Source organism: Panthera uncia (genome assembly GCF_023721935.1).
Source record: "Panthera uncia isolate 11264 chromosome B2 unlocalized genomic scaffold, Puncia_PCG_1.0 HiC_scaffold_24, whole genome shotgun sequence".
Lineage (NCBI taxonomy): Eukaryota > Metazoa > Chordata > Mammalia > Carnivora > Felidae > Panthera > Panthera uncia.
The window spans coordinates 4118962-4136027 of NW_026057580.1; the positions used below are offsets into that span (position 1 = coordinate 4118962).

Sequence of the window (17066 nt, forward strand, 5' to 3'; positions counted from 1 at the left end):
TAGTTTTTCCTTTTAAAATCACCATCAGAAAGTTACTGCTCCAGGGAGGAGTGAGCTGGGGCAGGTGCAGTGAGAGGCCAGGAGTGTTATTTTAATGGATTCACTCCAGATGGAAAGAGACATCATGAGTGGAGAGTGTTTCCCCAACAAATATATCTATATTTGAACTCATCATCATCTCATCCCACAAATCTGATCATCCTCCGAGGCTGTCAACACCACTATCTATTAACTTAGTACAGAGACTTTGTACTCATTTTTCTTCCCATCTTGTGAAACGGTTCCACCATCTACTATGGCACCCATACTAGAAACTTGGTCTACTCACGTATCCTCCAACCTCCCACTCAGTACTGTCAATTCTACCACCTTAATAGCACTCACATCTATTCCTTTCCCTACATTCCTACTGCCAATACCTTTGTTAAGACTCTTATCGCTTAACTGGAATACAGCAATGGCCTCAATACTGGCCTCTCTGCCTCAAGACCTAACCTCTTTCCTGTCCATTTTTCACTTCCATACCTTTGCTCATAAAACACCTTTTGCCTGAAATTATGTCCTTTTTGGTTAGTCTCCAAACCCTGGCACCCCAGTTTGCCCAAGCGTCAAGCAAAACTGACTAGCCAGGATCAGACTTAAAGTTAAGTTTCTGACTCCAAAGTCCATGCTCTCATCTGCTCCTGCTCGACTGCCTTCTAACAAAAATATTTTAAAGTCTAATGGGCTTTATACTTTACAAAGAACCTCCGCATACAGTATTTTATCTTAGCTTCACAATTCCTCAGTGTAGGCAGGATGGGTACCGTTACCCCATTTATAAAATGAGGAAACGGGAGTTCAAGGCTCGATCCATCACACCCTGTTGCTGGGTTAACGAGTGTCACTCAGCAGTCTTCCGCGTTAACCGCACCCTCAGCCCCCTTTGGTCCCCCTTTTGTATAACCTTCCTGCACTTTGCAGAAGTAGCCCATAGGATCCGCGCCAGTCTGGACAAGGCAGCTGCTCTTTCCGCCACAGGCGCCCTGGAACCTCGCGACGGGGACCTTCCCATCTGCCGTGACGCGATCGGTGACACCACACAGTGACGTGTGGTGACGTGCTTACCCGGAGCCAGGTGCCGGCAGGGCAGCCACACCCTGGGGCCCCCAACTCAGGAGGGCGACGGGTCGGGCGGGTGGGGAAACGGCGCAAAACCCGCCAAAGGCCACATCCGAGCCCTAAACCCTCGGATCCCGCCGGCTGCCGACCGGTTGCTAAGTGACGCCAGCGCGCAGAGGCGCGTGCGCGGCCACGGCGGTGTGCGTGAAGGCGGACGCGCGCCGCGGCGGCGGCGGCGAGGACGGCGGCGACGGCAGCGGCCGAGGGGGCGGTGGCTATAAGGGGGGTGCGGAGCAGGCGGAAGAGGCGTCCGTGCGGGCGGCTAGGTCGCAGAGAAACATCGTTGGGGTGAGTAGCCGGGACCTCGCAGGGGAGGTGGGGCCTGGTCGCACCTGCTGCGCGGGCCCGGGGCGCGGAGACGCGCACCCCCACAGTACCCGCGCGCGCCGCTCCACGCCCCTCTGCCGCTTTTTCCGGGGGCGGGGAAGGAGAGGGGACGGGGGCTGGCGAGGGTCAGTTCCTAGGCGCTGGCGCTCCGGGAAGCGGCAGCGAGGTGCGGACGGAGACTGCTTGTTCCCGGAAGGTGTAGTGGGAAGTAGGTGTCTGGGGGCGTCGAGGTGGCTTTGCCAGGCTCCCCGACAGAGGAGTCGGAATCAGGAGAAGCCCGGGTTCCCAGAACAGCCTCGCAGCCTGCCTGAGACGAGGTTGCCCGGGATGGAGAGGAGGTGGAACCGGGGACGTAGTAGGGCTGGGATTCGGAAAGTTTGGCACTGCTGGGGCCTTCCTCGCCCCTGCCCTGGCTGGGCTCCGAGGAGGAGCCGGTTGTTATGGAGAGAGTTGTGAATCAGTGCCTGCGTGCGGCGTCAGACACACCCACGACCTGGGGAAGGCGATTGTCAGTACTGATAGGGGGCAGCTAACCTGTTGCCTGGAGTTTCCAACTTCACATGTGTGTGCACGTGCGTAATGCACGCATACAACTTTGCCCTAGGCATTTTATCACGTTGCTACAGATTTTGAGGCCAGGGGGCAGATATCCATCCTAAATTCTCACTTCCCTCTGGACTCAAATCAGCTGTTTTATTTCTCAGAACCTGTTGTGTTTCTGTCATTACTAGGGCCAAAAAAAAGTATGGAGGCACTGTTTTTTATTTTCCTTAATAGAAGTACAGACGTCCTATTTCCTAGGCACAAAATACAGATTCTGTTCAACGTGTGGGCTGGAAAATGTTGGTGGACAGACAAGCCTGAGTGTGAAGGTGTAGCAAATCATCAGCCCAGTGCTTTCAATGCGCTGGCTCCCCTCGTGAGTCAATGTGTGGTGATTGTAGTTGCCATCCTTGGGAGAAAAGAGTATTGAAGATAGGGAAAAAGTCGGTATTTTCTGACTTTTCATTAAGGCAATGCTTAGAACAGAGGTAGATGATACTGAAATTTAATCAGGATCTGTGCAAGAAAATTGAAGAAACATAACTTGTAAGTTTTCATTCAGCTCTAAAATTTTGTGGTTCAGTTTCATAACTGAGGATCTGTGAAGTATGCTGCCTGAGGTGCTTACGTCTTGGAACCAGTAATCTTGCTGTGTAGCACCTAGAGTACTGGAAATTCAGTGTCTCTTGCTCACTGGACTAGGTAGCTTTTAGGACAGGTGTCGTGTCTTTTATTCATGGCTTTATCTTCAGCATCTACACAGGTTTTACCACAGAGTAGGCATACAATAAGGTATTTGTCATATATTACACTGTGTATGAGTGTTTATCAATGAATCTAGCTTAGTCCATCAAGGAGTTAATATACGTTCTCCCCCCCCCCCCCATCATGTTATATGTGGGAAAAGGGAAAAGAGTTATATGGGTACAAATGACATAGAAAACCTGGCTTTTTTTTGATAAAGAGCAAATAGACTGGGGGTGCCTGGGTGGTTCAGTCAGTGCAGCGTCAGACTCTTGATTTCTGCTTAGGTCATGATCTCACTTTCATGAGATCAAGCCCTGAATCGGGCTCCACACTGAGCATGGATCTTGCTTAAGAATCTCTCTCTCTTCTTCCACCCTTCTCCCCTGCTCATGCTCTCTCTCTAAAATAAAAATAAATAAATACATTTCTAAAAAAGTGTAAATACTCTGGGCACAATTGGCTAAGTGTGATTCTTCATCTTAGGTCTTGATCCTAGGGTGGTGAGTTCAAACTCCGCATTGGGCTCCTCACTGAGTGTGAAACCTACTTGGAAAAAAAAAAAAAGCAAATAGTTTGTTATGTGTATGTCAAGTGTATGAGCAAAAATATGTCAAATCATTATGAAACCAAATGAGGCAGTATGTAAACAGGTGCTATGTGAGATGCTATACTTTAAGTGCAGTAGAAATTTAGAAAAGATAAGACCTGTGGTGGGCTGAGTTAATGAACTCTTTGGAAGAGGTGAGATTTGATCAGGTCTTTGAAAGAGCTATAAAATTTGAATTAGAGAAGAGGTAAGGTATCATGTTGAGAAAATTGTGTGAATGTGCTTGATGAGGGAGATATTGAGGAGACCTACATGTCTGGTGAGTGTAGTTTAAGGTTTCTGATAGGGAGATATTGGAGAGAGAAGGTTTAGCAGATTGGGAAGGAAAAGTGTTAAGACTAAGGCACTCACTGATAACAAGATAGGGGCTGCTTGCTAGGTGGGATGGGAATTGTGTTAGAATAGTCTTAGACAAGAATAAATGTTATCCTTACTTAAAATTAAGGGATATTATGGTTGAATCAGGATTGGGTTGTTGTATACTTCTGATATCAATTACTAATTTGAATAAATGCCTCATTAATGTGAGTGTATCTTATGTACTTTGTCAGCAGCACGTGTCCCCATTTCTAAAATCTACCTAATGTGCTTGGGCCTTTCCACTGGAAATCTGAAATGATGTACCCAAAGCAATTATCCAGCTATTCTCAGTGACACAGTTTTGCTTGGGATTATCTTTTAGAGTGCCCTGTGAGGTTTGTACTTAACCTCTGATTCTGTAAAATATACAAGTAACGTTTGCTGGGAAAGGAGTCTGTTTGAAGAAGGATGCTAAAAAGCATTGACAAAAAGATTTGAGAAAATTAAAGATATTGCTGCTGAGTATTGAACCTTTGTTCTTCATAATATCTTTTGTTGTTATGTGGAAATTCTTCAGGCCCATTAAACCTGAAGCTGAATTGCTAACCTACCATGTGTAAAGTTGCAACACCAAATGTTGCATTATTTAACAACTCAGCAAATATTTATCGGGTGCTGGCTATGGCTAGATATTGTGGTGGGTGCTGGGAAGACAAAGAACATGACACGGTAAGCCCAAACCCTGTGAGTTACTACATGTTCATTAGACGAGACAAACCCCTAAACTTGGGATGTTATGATAAGAGTTAATCACCTTGGAATAAGTAAAATGCTGAGGGCATTGATCACTTTGGAGGAAAAAAAATTGATAGAATCAGGGAAAGCTTTAAAAAGAAGAGGATAGAACTTAGCCCTGCAGGTTAAGTAGAATTTTGCCACATGTAAAAGGGCAAACACACAGTCCAGGAAGAGGGGAGAGCATAAGCACAGTTGCTAGAGATTAATATCAATAGGGTTTTTGGAAAACCTTGAATTGTTTCTTGATGAGACAGGAAAGATATGGTTGCAGCCAAACTTTGAGGGGTTTTCATTCCATTCTAAAAAGCCTATATTTTCCCTCCTCCCATTCCAACCCCCGTGTTGGTGATGGAGGGCCTTGGAAAGTGGACTCATAAGAAAGTTAACTGGCAGTTCCCGTGCAGAGCTGCATTGGCATGGAGAGGCTAGCAGACCGGTTAGGGTATATGTAAGAGATGCTGGGAGCCCGAAGAGGGACAGCAGGAATGGATGGATTGTAGAGATATTTTAAAATCTCTCTAATAGAGAGTTGTTAAAATCTCTAAATGTTATGACCAGTTAGAGGTGAGAGAGAGTGAGAAGTTAAAGATGTGTCTAGCTTTAGTAACTGGTGATTATGATGACATTAAATTAGAAAATACAGGAGAAGTAACAGAATTGCAGTGGAGGGAAGAAATGATGGCATGTTAATTATCAGGTCCCTGTGTAGAGTTTGGAGAGGTCCACTGGGTGATTGGAAATTCTACTCCAGAGTTGATGAGACAGTTTAGGAATAATTGTAACAGTCTATAGGGCCAAGAGAATAGTACTATTCTAGGAGTAGTGTAGTAGTTAACACTGTGGACTTTGGAATCAGGAAAACCTGAAGTCTTGTCTATTTCACTTACTGATTGGGTCAGGTGACCTTGGACAAGTTGTTTAACATCTCTAAGCCTTAATTTCTTCTGAAAAGTGGGGTTAATAATACTTCAAAGAATAGTTGTGGAGATTAAATAAATAGAATGTGCACAATGATTAGCATAATGCCTAGCTTATAAATGCTTAATAAATGATAGCTGTTGCTATTAATAGTGGTAGTAATAGTGACAGTTATAGAGGTAGTAGAAGAAGATACAACTACCCAGAAGAGTGGAGAATGAGAACTGGAAAGAACAAGGAATGGAACTTGTGGACATCAACACTTAGATTAAATTTAGATTGGTTCTCAAACTTGAGCATGCATTAGAAATACCTGAGGCCCAATGATCTCTTTTGCAGTGCTGGTGGGAATGCAAACTGGTGCAGTCACTCTGGAAAACAGTATGGAGCTTCCTCAAAAAGTTAAAAATAGAATTACCCTATGACCCAGCAATTGAACTACTAGATACTTATCCAAGGGATACAGGTGTGCTGTTTCGAAGGGATACAGGCACCCCTATATTTATAGCAGCGCTATCAACAATAGCCAAAGTATGGAAAGAACCCAAATGTCCATCCATGGATGAATGGATAAAGAAGATGTGGTGTGTGTATATATATACATATATACATATATACATATATGTGTATATATATATATGTATATATATATATATAGATATAGATATAGATTATTACTCAGCAATCAAAAAGAATGAAATCTTGCATTTGCACCTATGTGGATGGAACTAGAGGGTATTATGCTAAGTGAAATTAGTCAGAGAAAGACAAATATAGGACTTAACTCATGATAAATTTAAGATACAAAGCAGATGAACATAAGGAAAGGGAAGCAAAAATAATATAAAAACAGGGTGTGGGACAAAACGTAAGAGACTCTTAAATATGGAGAACAAACAGAGGGTTACTGGAAGGCTTGTGGGAGGGGGGTGGGCTAAATGGGCAAGGGACATTTAAGGTATTTACTCCTGAAATCGTTGCACTATATGCTAACTAATTTGGATATAAACAAAACAAAACAAAAAAAAAGAAATTCCTGAGGCCTTGATAAAACACAGATTGCTGGACCCCACCCCCACAGTTTCTGATTCAGTAGGTCTGAGTGGGGATTGAGAATTTGCATTTTGAACAAGTTCTCAGGAGATGCTGATGCTGGTGTTCCCAAGACCTCACTTTGAGGACTACTGACTTAAAGGATGGATGAAAGGAGAGAAACTGGCATAGAGACTAACAAAAACTGGTGGACAGAGAACCAGGAGAGAGTGTAGAGAAGGATAGGGAGGTAGCAGCCTGCAGACTGTAGATCCACCAGTGTGCTTTCCAGTTCTGTAGACTTCATCTTGTTCTTATTTCTGTCTTCTCCAGAATTTGGCATAATACTTGGCACATAACAATGCTTGTTTGAACCTTGAAGGCCCTTACTACTGTCCTTGTGCATGATTGCATGTACTTCATGTGCAGATTTCATTCATTCTCTTATATCTCTGCTGAGTCATAGGGTACTGTTTCTAATGTTACACACACACGCACACACACACATACACACACTAACTACAGAAAATTTCTTTCAAATAGCTGATGCATTAGCTAGCTGCTGTGACTTTGAATTAGATATTTTACCCTCCCCCCCCTTTTATTTTTAATGTCAGAGAGTCCAAAATAATTGTCAGTAGCAAGTGTCAGGAGGATAGTCTGTGTCTTGAATTAGGCACTTTTCAGGTTTACAAGGTAAGCAAATAGTATACTCCCTGTACCTTGGAAGTTTGCAGTAGGATGGGTGAAGGAAGGGAACAGGAGGAGATAAGATCACAGAAATGTGGATTGAGAGGAACCTCAATATAAAGGCTTTTTCCTTGTTTGCTGGTATACTTTGGATCTTATGTGTCTGAGGACTTTAGCATATAGAGCAAATATTAGTTCTAATCTCTGATAGGAAGTTAAAAGATTTACACTGTATAAGGAAATCAAACACTAGTTGTGCAAAGATATAAGTACTATAAAGAAATTTCAGGAGTTAAGTTGTAGTTTCATGATGGACTAGTTAGCTACTCACCATGCTTCTTTGGTTCTTGTTATCTCTCATTTATTTTTTCTGTTAATATTTAAGTATTTTACTTACTATGTGCCAGAAACCGTAAAGTGCTGGGAAATAATTCTCTGGGCATCTAACACTGGCTTTAGTTAGGGGGTATGATACTGTGTAAATGAGTGTGCACACATGTCAGGAAGATCTGATATCTGCATTTTATAATTTTAAGAATATATTGATATGAGCAGACATCAAGAACTTGAAGTTAAATTCATTCAACCTATGTATGCAAGGGACCATGAAAAAATATAAGCTGAAAACCTGAGTGTCCTGACTTTCTGTCTTGTACCCTCATATTCTATCTTGTTCATAATCCCTCATATCCATTTTCTCCTTTCCATTCTTACTGCTTTTATCTTCGTTGAAATCCTCAATTTCTTGCCTGGATTATTGCATTAGAGTCTTTATACAGCAGTGGTTCTAGGGACAGCATTAAAGTCTCCTGGTAACTTGTTTCAAGTGGAAATTTGTGGCTTCTGATTCAGAAACTCTGAGGATGGTGCCTGGCGATCTGTTTTATTGCTCTGTCTAGGTGGTTCTGCTGCAACTAAAGTTTAGGAACCATGGACAGGGTGTTTGTAAAATTGTAGGAGCTTTTAAAGAAATTAGTAGATGCCAAAAGTGGAGAAAGAAGTGAACAATCTGTGAGAAGCAGGAGCACATGAACCAAGCTGACTAGGATGTAAGGTACCTCCCACAAGGGGGAAGGAAGACTCATTTGTTTCCCTTCTGGCTGGCTTATTTGCCCTGTAGGGTATGTATTCTTTGGCCCAGGATCCTAAGCTCACACTGACGCTTTCTTGCTGGGACCCCAGCTCGCATAGAAAATGTCTGTATCTTTTGATGGCTTCCCTCAGGAATTCTACCAGACATTTAAAGCAGAGTTAATACCTATCCTTCTCAGGCTGCTCCAAAAAATAGAAATGGAAGGAAAACTTCCAGACTCATTCTATGAAGCCAGCATTATTTTGATTCCCAAACCAGACTGAGACCCCACAAAAAAAGAGAACTACAGGCCAATATCCCTGATGAATATGGATGCAAAAATTCTCAACAAGATACTAGCAAATCGAATTCAACAACATATAAAAAGAATTATTCACCATGATCCAGTGGGATTCATTCCTGGGCTGCAGTGTTGGTTCAATATTTGCAAATCAATCAATGTGATACATCACATTAATAAAAGAAAGGATGAGAACCATATGATCCTGTCAATATATGCATAAAAAGCATTTGACAAAATGCAGCATCTTTTCTTAAAAACTCTCAAGAAAGTCAGGATGGAAGGAACGTACTTAAACACCATAAAAGCCATATATGAAAAGCCCACAGCTAATATCATCCTCAATGGGGAAAAACTGAGAGCTTTCCCCCTGAGATCGGGAATACGACAGGGATGTCCACTCTTACCACTGTTGTTTAACATAGTTTTGGAAGTCCTAGCATCAGTAATCAGACAACAAAATGAAATAAAAGGCATTTAAAATTGGCAAAGAAGAAGTCACACTTTCACTTTTTGCAGACAACATGATACTCTACATGGAAAACCCAAAAGACTCCACCAAAAGACTCCTGGAAGTGATACATGAATTCAGCAAAGTCGCAGGGTACAAAATCAATGTACAGAAATTGGTTGCATTTTTATACACCAATAATGAAGCAACAGAAAGAGAAATAAAGAAACTGATCCTGTTTACAGTTGTACCAAGAACCACAAAATACCTAGGAATAAACCTAACCAAAGATGTAAAAGATCTGTATGCTGAAAACTATAGAAAGCTTATGAAGGAAATTGAAGAAGACACAAAGAAATGGAAAAACATTCCGTGCTCATGGGTTGGAAGAATAAATATTGTTACAATGTCAATACTACCCAAAGTAATCTACACATTCAGTGCAATCCCAATCAAAATTGCACCAGCATTCTTCTCAAAGCTAGAACAAACAATCCTAAAATTTGTGTGGAACCACAAAAGACCCTGAATAGCCAAAGTAATACTGAAGAAGAAAACCAAAGCGGAGGTATCACAATCCCAGACTTTAGCCTCTACTACAAAGCTGTCATCATCAAGACAGTATGGTATTGGCACAGAAACAGAGACATAGACCAATGGAATAGAATAGAGAACCCAGAACTGGACCCAAAAATGTATGGCCAGCTAATCTTTGACAAAGCAGAGAAACATTTCCAAAGGAAAAAAGACAATCTCTTTAGCAAATGGTGCTGGGAGAACTGGACAGCAATATGTAGAAGAATGAAACTAGACCACTTTCTTACACCATACACAAAAATAAACTCAAAATGGATGAAAGACCTAAATGTGAGACAGGAAACCATCAAAACCCTAGAGGAGAAAGCAGGCAACAACCTCTTTGACCTCAGCCGCAGCAATTTCTTCTAGACACATCTCCAAAGGCAAGGGAATTAAAAGCAAAAAATGGACTATTGGGACCTCATCAAGATAAAAAGCTTCTGCACTGCAAAGGAAACAATCAACAAAACTGAAAGGCAACCAACAGAATGGGAAAAGATATTTGCAAATGACATATCGGATAAAGGGCTAGTATCCAAAATCTATAAAGAACTCACCAAACTCCACACCTGAAAAATGAATAATCCAGGGAAGAAATGGGCAGAAGACATGAATAGATACTTTTCCAAAGAAGACTTCTAGATGGCCAACAGACACGTGAAACTATGCTCAAGGTCAATCATCATCAGGGAAATACAAATCAAAGCCACACTGAGATACCACCTCACACTGGTCAGAGTGGCTAAAATGAACAACTCAGGAAATAACAGATGCTGGCGAGGATGTGGAGAAACGGGAACCCTCTTGCACTGTTGGTGGGAATGCAAACTGGTGCAGCCGCTCTGGAAAACAGTGTGGAGGTTCCTCAAAAAATTAAAAACAGAACTACCCTATGACCCAGCAATAGCACTGCTAGGAATTTACCCAAAGGATACAGGAGTGCTGATGCATAGGGGCATATGTACCCCAATGTTTATGGCAGCACTTTTAACAATAACCAAATTATGGAAGGAGCCCAAATGTCCATCAAGTGATGAATGGATAAAGAAGATGTGGTTTATATATACAATGGAATGCTACTTGGCAATGAGAAAGAATGAAATCCTGCTATTTGCAGCAATGTGGATGGAACTGGAAGGTATTATGCTAAGTGAAATAAGTTACTCAGGGAAAGACAGATATATGTTTTCACTCTTATGTGGATCTTGAGGAACTTAACAGAAGACCATGGGGGAGTGGAAGGGGAAAAAATATTTACAAACAGAGAGGGAGGAAGGCAAACCATAAGAGACTCTTAAATGCAGAGAAAAACTGAGGGTTGATGGGGGTTGGGGGAGAGGGGAAAGTGGGTGATGGGCATTGAGGAGGGCACTTGTTGGGATGAACACTGGGTGTTGTATGTAAGCCAATTTGACAATAAATTATATTAAAAAAAAAAAAGAAAAAATGTCTATATCTTAAAACTTCCTGTTTCTGTTGTCCAGCATAGCACACAAACAGAAAAGTATGTGGAACACAAATACTGCACTTAATGAATTAGTTTAAAGTAACATCCAATTTTTTGTCCCTCAGCTTAAGAATAAAACACTGTTGGGGGTGCCTGTGTGGCACAGTCAGTTTGAACATCTGACTTCAGCTCAGGTCATGGTCTCGCAGTTTGTGAGTTTGAGCCCTACACCTGGCTCTCTGCTGTCAGCCTGTCAACTCAGAGCCCGCTTCGGATCCTCTATTCCCCTCTCTCTGCACCCCCCCCCCCCCGGCTTGTGCTTTCTCAAAAATAGACATTTAAAATTAAAAAATACATAAAAAATAAAAAATAAAACACTGCTGGTCCCTAGGCACTCATCAGGTGCCCTTTCCTGGCCCTTCCCAATCTCAGCATCTCTCCCAAAAGTAAACACTGTCCTGACTTTTGTAATATTACTTCCTCTTACTTTAAGTTTTATCCCTTAAGTATACACTTCAAATACTTATAAGCTACTTGGCCTATTTTTGAACTTTTTATAAATGAAGTCATAAATGTGTATTCTTTGTGTTTGGCTTGTTTAATATTACATTTTTGAGATTATTCATCTTGTTGCATACAGCTAATTTTTTGATTTTCACTGCTGCATAGTATTCCATTTCAGGACTATACAATTTATCCTTTCTCCTTTTGGTGGACTTTTGGGTTGTTTCTAGGGCCTTTTGTTTTTTAGCTAGGATATTCTTATACATGCTCATGAACATATTTTACCTTAGGGTATAATAGTGTAGAACTACTGAGTCATATATTATACAGGTCTTTAATATCAGTAGGTAACAGCAAACTTTTCTAAAGTGGGTAACCTACTTAAATGTTTCTATTTATTTTTGAGTCTTTATATTATCACTTACATCAAGCCAGCTAATACTCCTACCATAGTTTTCAGTACCTAGCTGAAATCCTAGAAACAGAGAAGGCAGCTTAATGAAGAAACACCCTTTGTAACCAACACCTCAGCCAACATCAACTCATTACCTTTTTTAAAAAAATCATTTTTGGGGCACCCGGGTGGTTCAGTCAGTTAGGCATCCGACTTCGGCTTGGGTCACAATCTCGCGGTTTGCGGGCTCTGTGCTGACAGTTCAGAGCCTGGAGCCTGTTTCGGATTCTGTGTCTCCCTCTCTCTCTGCCCTCCCCTACTTGTGCTCTGTCTCTCAAAAATAAATGAACTTTTAAAAAAAATCATTTTTTGAGGAGGTAATTTATGGACATGGTACAAAATTCAAAAATACAAAGGGGTACACAGTGGAAAGTAAGTCTTCCTTTCATTTGTACCTAACAGACCTCCAGTTCTTCCTTCTGGGAGCAGCCACTATCACCACTGATCTATTAATTTGTTCAGCAGATTTTTACTGAGTGCCACTGAAGCACCAGGCACCGTTACAGTGTTTGGAGACAGAGGAGTGAATAAAATAGGCAAAGATCTGCTCTCACTCATGGATTCTTCCATTCTATTAGAGGTGATTAAAAGTAGTAAAGATGCCTGTATACCTTTGCAGAAATATTCCGTGTGTATATGGCGTATTTGGTATTTGTTCTTAAACATAAATGTCACATACCACATTACTGCCCTTGCTTTTTTTGCATTGTATCTTGAGGGCTGTTCCATATTAGTAAATGAAAAGCCTGCCTCATTCTCTTTTAGCGGCCCTTACAGTGTTCCATTGTGTGGTTGTTGTCAGGAAAAAACTGCGGAGGACTGAAATGGGCATAAAATATCCCTGACTGCCCTATCTAGTGCACTCTTCCAGGCTGTCTGTACCTTTCATTTTCTTTGAGCTGTTTTATAACTGTAAATTGTAGAAAACTGATAGTAATGCAGATGATTCTTATCCATAGGGACCAAGTGGGTTTTGTCTAGTGGAATGCAATCAAATGTTGTCCTGAGGATATAGACTAGTTTTGCATCTATTTGTAAGGCAGTGTTAGTATTCCACATAGGGTGCGTGTGTCTTGTGTGTGTGTGTTCTTTGACTTCTCCATTTAACTGATTATAATATCTTAATGAATGCTTCATTAATTAATGATTTAAATAAAATCATTAAATTAAAATATAAACCATTTGATATGGTTTATATTTGTATGTGTCATGATTTTTTAAAAATACTACCTTTTAACAGATACATTATAATAAGTTCCCTCTCGATGGCCACTTTATTTCTTCAGAAAGCAGTTCATACGAGTTTTAGACAGTTTTGGGCACAGAAAATCTGTGCTATCATAAAGCAGTACTTTGTGATGCTTCAACAAAGAGATTAATGGATGAGACTGTTTTGGTAGATCTTCCATCAAGCATTGTGACCTAGTCCCTGCCCTCAAGGAGTTTATAGTCTAGTGGAGGAGGAGGAGGAATGGTGTCAGATGAAGTGTAGCATGGATACTGGATAATCTAGGAGGTAGCTAAAATGAGGTTCCCCTAAGGGCAGAAAGAACAGCATGGACTTGCTTTCCTCACAGGATTTGCTTTTTTTCACACACCCCTGGTCTGGGCTTACTGAGGCAGAACTAAACATCGCCCTCTTTTCGATGCTTGGTGCCAGTGTACTTGTTTTTATGCTTATTGTGGAACTAGTCAAGTCTTGGGGACTCCAGTGGAATCCCGTGGCTCCAGTTGCCAGCACAGTGGTTTGTCTATTCTTACAGATGGTGGCATTAGCAGGAGAATATAGTGGAGTCACATAGTTGGGGTGGAAGTGGGTTAGTGGTTATATTCCAAAGTCAGGACAAAATGTAAAAATCAAGTACTGTGAAAATTTTCTTTAGAAGACCCTTTAATGCCTACAGAATCCCATGTCATGGTTCTCTTAATACAGGGAATGTCCCCAAATAAGGTAATTTGGATTATGGAGTTTAATTTTATTAGAAGTTTTGTTTGACGTCCTTAATTTGGCTTATTAACACCTCACCCTTACTAGCAATTCCTGGCTTGCCTCTACAGCACCACTAGGAAACTGTCTTGGCAGTTATGTAACTGGTGTTTGATAAAGTTCTCTCCGATACCTAGTTCCCTATTCTGTCAGTAGTCATCTTGTGTGCAGTTATACTGTTTGCATTGATTTCTTTGCTCTACTGTTCTGTCACCCCTCCAGTAAGGTTTAATTACCCAAATATTAACGTAATGTTACACTTTGTTAACTACTGAGGAATTATGTACAATTTATTTCAATGGTATTAAATTCTTTTGATGTGAAAAAAACACTCAGAGTTTTTTTTTTTTTTTTAATGTCTATTTTTGAGAGAGTGCAAGTTGCGGGGTGGGGGGGAAGGATGGGGGGAAGGACAGAGGATCCGAAACAGGCTCTGCGCTGACAGTCTGACAGCAGCAAGCCCCATGTGGGTCTTGAACTCACTAACCAGGAGATCATGACCTGGAGCTGAAGTCAGACATTCAACTGACTGAGCCACCCAGGCACCCACCCTCTCCAGAGTTTTTAAAGAAAGAGTTAATTTTCCTAAGGCAGGATAACTCTGTTCTACCACTTCTCTTCCTTTCTGTTGTCAGTGTTTCTCTTAGGCCTTCAATTAATTTTTTTGCCACCCCTGGTTATCAGTGATTGAGAAAATTCCCAAATCATTCATATCTTGTTTCAGGCTTGACTACAGCAAGGAACACTGAATGGAATCATTGAGTCTGGAGTGATGGGTAGCTCCAGCTATTTCTGACTCCTCTTTCTGTATAAGTAATTGAATTCACATAAGTTAAATTTCAGTATGATGTGACTCCTTTGTAGTAAGAATTGGCCTAATTCAGATGGAATTGGAGATGAGATTCCCAGGCAGCTTCCCTTTCATCCATGCAAACATCTGTTGATCTCCTGCTAAGTTATATCAAGTGCTGCAAATACAAAGGAGAATAATTTGTTTCCTGTCCACAAAGGATTTGTAAACTAGTGGGGGAGGTAGATTTAAAGGTAGATGATTGTAATATAAAGTGGTAAGTGCTGTGAGAATAATATATCAAGACTGTTAGCTTAGAATTTATATGCCATGAATACTTAGTCTATCAGTACTTCTGTGGAGATTCTTAATAAGCACTGATGTTCAGAGAAGGCTTCCTGGTGAATCTGATACCTTATTACCCCTAAAGAATAAGGCTTTAACCTGTGCAGGGGGTCAAGGGAATATGTATTTTTGACAGGGAGATGGCAAAGTGTGTCAGGGTCAGTGGTGTTTTTGAAGCATAAAGTGAGAGGCAGGGCATCCTCAGAGAGGAGGCTAGAGTGGTAGGCAAGGGTCAGTTCAGAGAGGCCTATGGATGTCCTGTCTGTGAACTTGTATACCATTCCAATGACCATAATATGATCATTAATTATAAAGTTACTAATAAACCACCTGTTAAGCACTTACTATATGCCAGGGACTATATTAAGTGTTCTGTAGTTATTTAATCCTCTTGGACATTCACAAGTGAAAATATGATTGGTTGGTTATTGGTTGGTTATTGTGCAAGCCAAGTGGATATGGAACTAAGGGGGATAAAATGGGAGGTGGGGAGATAGTTTGGAAGCTGTTGAAGTAGTGCAGGTGAGAGATGGTTGAAGCCTGAACTAGAGTAGAAGTTATTGGATAGGCATACGAAGGATGAATTAGAGGAATAATATTTAGGAGGTAAAATAAGATCTAATTAATTGATTACACAGGGTGGGGTCAGGGAAAGGAAAAAGTCAAGGGAAATATACAGGTTTTTAGCATGAGTTACTTGTGTGGTGATACTACCTTTTAAGGTAAAGGACACTGGAGGAGGGCCTGCATGAAGAGAAGATTAGTTTGGTATCGAGTATGCTGATTTGAAGTGCCAGTGGGGACATGTGGTGGAATCATATTGCAGGCACACAAATCTGAAATACAGAAGAGAGAGAGGTCTGGCTGAGAGATAGAGATTTGGAAGTTGGCAACCAGCAGTTGAAACCAGGAGGAATGATAAACTCACAAGGAAGGCGTGGCCCTGGGGAGTATGCGTCTTAAAGACGAAGTAGTGAAAGAAGAGACTCAGAGGTAAAATGAGAACCAGGAGAGGAGAGTGTCACAGAGGCTAAGGGAGTAGAGTTTCAAGAAGGGCATGTTCAAGAGTGTCACATGCTACCTCGAGATCCAGAAAGATAAGAATGGAAAGTGAATCTTGGGTATTCCAATTAAGAAGTCATTGATGACCTTGGTTAGAGCGGTTTCAGTCGGGTGATGGGCCGTGTGAGACTTCAGTGGATTTAGGAGTGAATTGGAGTTTAGAAAGAGGAGGCCAGGGGTGTGGATAATCTTATGAAAAGTTTGAGTAAAAACTGGAAAAAGGATTAGAAAATATGTGTGAGGTGTAAGGGTGAACAGCTACCTCTAAACTCTTCATGCTCTCAACCTTAGGGAAGCTGGTTTGGGCTCAGTTCAACAAGTTGAATGTTTTTGAAACCTTCGGAGAGTGTAGACTCAAATCCTGAGAGGTAGGGTCAGCTGTTTCCTGTGTAGCCTCCCAGTAGCCCTTCTGTACCTGAATGGACTGTAATTTGGTCTAATTTGTTGTCAATGTAGTGTATGTGTCAGAAAATCATCACTAAAGTGCACCATCCTAAATGATATTTTGGCCAAAAAAAAAAAAAAAGTGACGGGAGAAATTAGTAAAGGAAACCCTGGGAAGGAAAAGGTATCAACCATTGTACTATGTCCTTCGCATGTCTTATTCTATACTTTATTGCATCCTCATAGCCACCATTTTGGGGGTGGGGTTATCCTCATTTTCTCAATGAGGAATTGAGATCCTGTAGTCCTATGTCTCCTTATCTTACCCCAGCTTCTGCCACTGATGACTGTGACCTTGGATAGGTTTCTCAGTTTCCTCCTCTATAAAAAGCTGTGGTTTTGATCCTTAAGTCCTTTCCAGCTCTAGGGTTCTAGGCATCTGTGAATATTTATTAGTGTTGCTATTTGGGCATGAAAAAAAAAGGCTATTCAGGGAATTTCCCCCCTCTCAGTGAATTAATAACTTAATAGTAACACTGTCAGGTTGTTCGGACTAAATAATTTATT

At 41.3% G+C, this 17066-nt stretch overlaps 1 protein-coding gene across 3 annotated transcripts in view; it reads left to right on the forward strand.

Annotated features, from left to right (window-relative positions):
- The first annotated feature begins 1379 nt into the window (after nt 1–1379).
- Nucleotides 1380–17066, forward strand: part of BTBD9 (BTB domain containing 9) — a 413047-nt gene continuing 397360 nt past the window's right edge. For 2 of the 3 annotated variants that reach the window (XM_049652736.1, XM_049652739.1), the window contains exon 1: nt 1380–1449. The gene's annotated coding sequence lies outside the window, so the exon portion shown is untranslated. Of the gene's footprint in view, nt 1450–1634; nt 1697–17066 lie in introns of those variants that run through there. The other variant, XM_049652737.1, reaches the window with a different exon arrangement.